The sequence below is a fragment of the Cicer arietinum genome, chromosome 7 (genome assembly GCF_000331145.2).
Source record: "Cicer arietinum cultivar CDC Frontier isolate Library 1 chromosome 7, Cicar.CDCFrontier_v2.0, whole genome shotgun sequence".
Classification (NCBI taxonomy): Eukaryota; Viridiplantae; Streptophyta; class Magnoliopsida; order Fabales; family Fabaceae; genus Cicer; species Cicer arietinum.
In genome coordinates this window covers 1,706,742-1,713,903 of record NC_021166.2, presented here as the reverse complement: position 1 = coordinate 1,713,903, position 7,162 = coordinate 1,706,742, and the positions used below count along the sequence as shown (strand labels likewise).

At 25.4% G+C, this 7,162-nt stretch overlaps 1 long non-coding RNA gene across 1 annotated transcript; it reads right to left on the bottom strand.

Annotated features, from left to right (window-relative positions):
* Nucleotides 1-692: 692 nt before the first annotated feature.
* Nucleotides 693-2,757, bottom strand: LOC113787609 (uncharacterized). The gene is made up of 2 exons (XR_003474053.2): nucleotides 1,533-2,757; nucleotides 693-1,207 (listed from the first exon to the last, which is right to left on the bottom strand). It is a non-coding gene; the product is annotated as an uncharacterized lncRNA (long non-coding RNA).
* Between the last annotated feature and the right edge of the window lie 4,405 nt (nucleotides 2,758-7,162).

Below are 7,162 nucleotides of genomic sequence, written 5' to 3'. Positions count from 1 at the left end.
TTCATACATATTAAAAAATATATATAAATAAAATATATAGAATTAATTTTATCAAATTATATTTATGAAATATTAATATATTATATTCTTAAATTTTAATTTAATTAACAAATATCAACCTTGTTAGATTTTATATTTTGTTTTAAATTCGAACTTGAGACTTCAATTTTGTTTTAATTAATTATAATAAAATTTATTATTTTTTATAAAATAAAAAAAATCTTTTAAATCAATATTCTTCTTATAAATTTTGAAACGGATCTCTCAATTTCATTTAGATATTTCATTTGTCATTTTTCTTTATCTTAAATTATTTATTATTTTACAATACCAATTAATTATTTTTCTGCACTAATATAGTTTTATTTATTAAATTTCAATTTATCAAACTTTTGATCTAGATATAATTAATAAGAGTATTTGAACAAAGCAACCTCATTTTATTATTAAATTTAACAAAATTAATATTTTTTTTTAAACCACCCACAACTCAAATCAAACAATTCAAAGGAAACTCAAAAGAATTTAATAGATGTAAAAATTACATCTAAAGATGGAGGTAGAACTAGTATTAAAGTATATATAGAAGAATTCCATTTCAAAAAAAAAAAGTATGTACAGTAGAATGTAGAATTAGAAAAATACAGGAGAGGCTAACAGTGTAGCTCCACCCCTACATCTATCCATAAAAAGGCACATTAAATTGCTATATATATAAAATAAGAAAAGGTACATTAAATTTATCATGTAATTGTATTTACGGGACCTAATTATTAGTAAGATTGTGAAAAAGAAATCAAGCACATAAATGAAATAAAATAATAAATAAGCAAACAATTATAGAAATGATTTAGTTAAAATTCGAAAGTGAATAATAAGTGAACCGGGTGAAGTATATTAAAGAGAGTTTCCATTTAAGGCCTAATAATAAATATTAGTATGACGAAGCACCACGTTGCCCAATGAAAATTGTTGTAAAAGAGACAGATGCAAAGGCTGACAATAAATTTTTGAAACGGTAATAAAACAGTGTTTGGATGTTGAAGGGTCTGTGTAGTCTGTACCTCAAAGGGACCCTCCAAATTTAAAGCATCACTGACTAAAATCCTACAGTATTAGGTGCATCCCTATTTACTGCAATTTTTTGTAGAAACCCAATGCCTCTCCAACCAACAAAGAAACGTCTCCTTCCTCTTTTTTTTTTCCTCTAGAAAAAAAAAATATGGTCTTCAATTCAAGACAAAAAAATAATCAAAAGGTGAAAAATAAATAAAAATAATAATTTCACCAAATCCAAAAATGAGTTCATAGTTCATACATTCCTTCATATGAAAAGTTAAACCTTTATAGCAAACAAAAAAAAAATAAAATCTATTATTAAAAACAATATTACCAAAAAATCAAATATGTGTGGCAAATTAAAAATTTGCTTCCAATCATATCCACTCATTGCATATATTAACAAACAAAGCAAGTAAATTAATTAAACAATTAAAAATTAATAAACAGAAGATTAATTAATTAATTAATACCAGTATCACTAAGCTAACAGATTGAGCCGTGTAGCCAATATCACCACCATCACCAACAACAACATCATCATCATAATAAAAATCAACAAACAAAAGAGAAGAAGAAAAAGTACAGAATCCATGGTTGAGTACTCTTTCCTTGACATAAGAAGAATCTAAGAAGACCCTTTTGCACCACAAGGATTAATCTGCAGTAAAAAATAAAACTTTGTTGGATCTCATAAACTGTGAAAGCTACAAGACCAAAGTTCACCATATTTTGCTTCTGCTTCAGCTTCTTCCAGCAAAACCAACTACACCCCCTTTGTGATACCATCACAAATTAATGGTATATAGTTTAGAGTGAAGGGGGGTGCGAAAAAGAAAAGATGAGAAAAGGAAGAGGGTGCATGTTTGTTTGTTTGTTTGTTTGTTTGTGATGGTGTGTATCTTTGGTTGTGTTGGGTTTGGATTAGATGAATAATGAATATTGAAGAATTATTGTCGTAAGGTAAGAAAAAAATGTGAATGTTTGAAAAAGGGTGTTGTTATTTTTTCAAGAAGCTAAGCTGCAAAACTCTGCACACAATGGGTGTCCCACTGCGATTGTCTGTCCAAACATATATTCATAATAATGTAATGTAATTTTAATTAAATTTGAACGTGGGTCGAGAGAAGGAAAATAAATTGGGAAAAAATGAATGGTTGGTGAGTGCTTTTTTGTGTGTGTACGGTTTTGGGATGTATGGGGGGTGTAAACTTAATTCTTCTACCTTTGCCTTTTGCTTTGGTTTAAGCTCCCACAAACCTTTTCAAATGTTTTTTTTATTTTATTTTTATTTTTTGTCTATGGTTTGCCCCAGAAGACCAGATTAGCTAGATTTGCGCAAGCAACCTCTGTCGTCTTTTAATTTATTCCATCACTAACCTTAGTCAATCACCATAATTCCATTCTTGTCCTTACTAACTCTTAGTTACCACCGATTTTGTTTTTTTTGCTTTTGAAGAAAACTAAGTAGTATGTATTCACACAAAAAAGCACACAGGACATGTTAAAGAGTAGTAAAACAAATCAATGAAGTAGAAATTCGACCTCCATTTTGGTCTAAATATAGAACCGATGGAAAAATCGGAAACCCAAAGTTAAATTGAGTGAACCAATCATTTATTGGTTTTCAAGACTTCGATCACTAAAATTTTAAATTAAAAAAAAAAAAAAAAACCAATTTTTTAACTGAAAACTCAATGCGGTTACACTCATAATTAAACGACTTGCACTTATATATATGGATTATAATCCTTCTAAAATATATGGGTTACATTTATACTCCATCTAAAATGAAATAGAAGGAAAAATATTTTTAAGAAGCTTGCTTATTATTTATTTATTTTTTATAAAAACTTGCCAAATGAAATTATTCTTCATAATAACAGTAACAAAAAAGAAAATAACTAATAATATATGCTAGTATATAATAAATATTATATTATTTTTTAGTTATTATGGTTTTATATATCACATTATAAAATAAAAAATAAACACGCATGTTTGTTATTATAAATTCGACTTTAGTTGCGTCTTTAAATCTTAAATAAATACCTACATTGGTTCAATCTCCAACTTAATTTTAATTACCTTAAAACGAATACACATAACATATACCTCCTTTACTACTAAAGTTTACCAATCAAATAAAAATAAATTCAACCAACTCCTAAACATAATAAATGTTGCAAGTACTCACGGTGAAAATCATGAGTAAATCCTTTAGTTTTATATTTAAACCAATGCTACAATAAAAACTGAATATTTTCAACTAACTAAATAGAATAAGGTTATTCCTTTTCTTTTTTGTACCCTCAATGACTAGATATGTGAATTGAAAGAAAAAAGAGTTTGAAGACAAATTTGTCATTGCTTCCTTGATGTCTAACTATTACAAAACCGCCAACTAAACTCGTTTGAAATTATTGTACTAGAAGGGTAAGTGTTGTAGTGTGTCATGCATGCCACGTCTACATATACACAACTGATGATCAACCACAATAACTCCTTGTCATATTCAATTGTTTACGGTTGACAATCTATTACATTATAGACGTCAAACAAATAAATGCATTTTCTTTGGTACTATCATGTTTCAAATAAGGTAATGTGAAGGAAAGTAAGTGTTATCATCGTCTCAATTTAACAAGTTGTAAGTTTCTTTGAGATAATGATCTTCGCAATAAGAATGCATCTGTGCCCAAAAACTAGGGTAGAAAAAGAGAAAAATATCAAATATGTTTAGTGAATAAAAATAGGAATAGACAAAAATTGCAGTCCGACTCATAGTAAAATATTATTTTTCTCTTCCTTTAAATAACTAAGTTAAAATAAAAGTTATTATCCATCTTATTTGATCATTTTACATATCATAAAAAGTATATAAATATACAGCCATTCCTCCATCTAGTATTAAGTATATCATTTTTTATACTTATTTGTTTATTTTTATTTTTATATTATCCAATGAAGTATTAATTACTTTTTCTTATTAATATATCTTTATTTATTATATTTGAACTCATGATTTATGTAGCGCAACCCAAATATAACACGTTTATTGAAAAAAATAGTGTAACAACTCGACCCCAGCTAATTATGGGATCTTATCGTCTCCTTCCACTCAATTAGAAATTAGTGAGTTTTTACCTTTTGTGATAATTGAACTCGATAGTTAGAAGATAAGTACCACAATTGATTCATTCATATATCAATGTGTGTGTGACTAAATGAACGGTAGTACTTAACCCCTAAGTACTTGCTAATTCCTAATTAGATAGAAAAGGGAGAGATAAGATCGTGAATAATAATGTCGATAACTCGAGATGAGCTTATACAAATGACATAATTTACTAAATTATTATTAAATATTAATATTTACACTATCATCAATAATACACAAAATAAAAAATATTGAATTGAAAACAATACACATAATATTAATTAGATACAATTGTAAAAAAACAAGTAATACTTCTTTTGTCCATAATTATAAATAAGTACTATCATTTCGCATATAAAAAGAAAAAAAAAAGTAATAAATTTAATGTGGATGTATTGATATTTTTAAAATATCTTTTGTATATAAATGAATTCAATTTTGGTTTATTTTTTTTATGTTCGAATATAAAGTATTAATATTAATAAGGGGGTGTGTTAGGAGAAAAATAATAAACATGTCTAGAAATGTAAAAGTGAGCTTTTATTTTGAGATATTTTTTTTCAATGATGTTTATAATTAGAAACAAATGGATATCACATTTAAAACTAAATGTGTGACTATTTTTTTTTTTGGTTATAAATAGTCTATTATTGTTAAATAGAATGAGTAATTTCATTATTTCCTTCTACTTTAATTATACCCAAAAAAAAAATAGTGTTTGTTGATCTCAATTATAAGCAAATAAACAATTAATCTACCCACATTTTATGTCATCGTTCCAAAAATATTTGTGCGTTAATTTTTAAGGTTGTAAGAGATAACCATCCAATGAACTCGTTTTATATTGTCTATAGATGTGACTATATTACTATGTTAGAGTTTAATTTTATTAGGGAGAAATTTGGTATGACACTCAAAACGACTCACTTAAATAACTTAACCTACACCGCGGTTTTAAAATGAATTATTAATATTTTATTTATAAAATTAATATCAAATTTTAATTTAAAATATATCTTATAAGATTAACTAAATAAATTATTATTTTTATTATATTATGTTAATTTTTAATCTAATTCTTATTCAAAATAAAAAATTTAACTAACAAAGTAAAATAAAACAGTATTCATAATTAATTTATCATATCACGTTTATTAATCAAAAGATAATTAAGACAATGATAGTTTATATCATATTTGATTTGTTATTGTGTACACCAAACAAACACTTAAATTCTTATCATAGTATTTATTATTTGCTGCAAAAATAGTAATAATCGATGTTAATATAATAAGATTATTTTTTAAGAGATAATTAATTGAAGTTCTTATCAAAGTGTTTATTATTTCATTGTTTTTTTTAAGAGATTAATATTTTTTTTATTGTTGGTTGCAGTAAAATAATAGAAAAATTAGAGATGTTTTAATAAAGATTAATACAATAAAAAACTTAAAAAAATTAATTAAAGAGATAAATACATTTCTAAAAAGAATTTTATATTTAAGAATCGGAAAGTGTATAAAATAAATAACTAGAAGTTTATAACAAAATATATAAATATATTTACAACGTTGATTTTTAAAACTAAAAATATATATTGTGCTGTTATTTTGAATTTAGAAATAACTTAAATACTTAAAAACAATGAAGTTAAATTTAAAGAATAATAAACTTAATTTACTTTTTGATAGCTTACATGTAAAAGTGAATTTTACCCTCCGGTAAAAAAAGAAAAGTTTAGTTATTACTCCTAGTAATCTATCTTGAATTGGAGGGTGATATACAAGTTTTGAAGCACAATAATAACAAGGTACTTTAGTCTTTTTAGGGAACACATAAAAAAGAAAAGGTTTACAGATAAAGGGAACCCGGATTTTACGTTTCCATGTTAAGAAAACAAAAAGTGGCTGCCTATTTCCACACACAACATGTGCTTTGTGAAGAAGAAGAAGAAGAAGAAGAAATTACCCTTTTTCTTCCATTCCACCTTACTTGCATCAATGGACAATCAACAAACAATTCTTTCAGATCTCAAAACAAACTCATGTTTTAATTAAAATACATCTACAATCTAAACTTTCTTTTGAAAACTAGTATTATTTAATATTTGAAAGTCGAGTTTTATGGAACTCAAGCTTACAAAATATTGATTTTTAAAACTAGATTTTGTAAAACTTAAAATTTAGTTTTATGGAATATCCTAAAATTTCAGTTTCAAGTTTATGAGTAGAATATTTTTTAAACTAATTATTTGTTTGATGATATTTGTTATTTTAGTGACATCGTGAAGATAATATGAGTATTGTCGTAGATTTTAATGTTGCATTCATTACTTTGCATGTAATTTTAATATAAATTGATATTATTAAGTATTAATCTAAAACAGTTTCAATATCATGATTTAAAATTTATTTTTTCACATCCATCGCCAATAATTGAATGAGAGAAACACATATCATATTAACATGACATCTATGTCTAATGATATAGTGGATAAGTGACGGATAAAATAATCACTATGTATAATAGACCTTTCGCATTGTTTTCTCATTAAACACGTGTGTGGTTTAATTTTGAGTTTGAGCCTTCAAACTTACGTCTAGTACGAAATATGTAGTAATTCCATAGAAACTACAAAATTAATTTTCTACAAAAATGTAAAAAAGTCGTCGTAATTTTAAACAAGCGTAGAAAACTGGATGTGTAACCAAACAAACTATAAATAAATATAAATGGTTGGTGGAATCAATTAGTTTCCCCTATGACATATATTTTAGCAAAGATATAATTCAAATTGTTGTCCACCATTTTGAAACTACAACACATGTTTGTATGCAATCTACATGAAATCACCCATGCCTCTACCATTGATGCACACATATAAAATTTCTCATATTTTTTATAAAATATAATTATTGAATAAATATTAAACTAAAAACATTT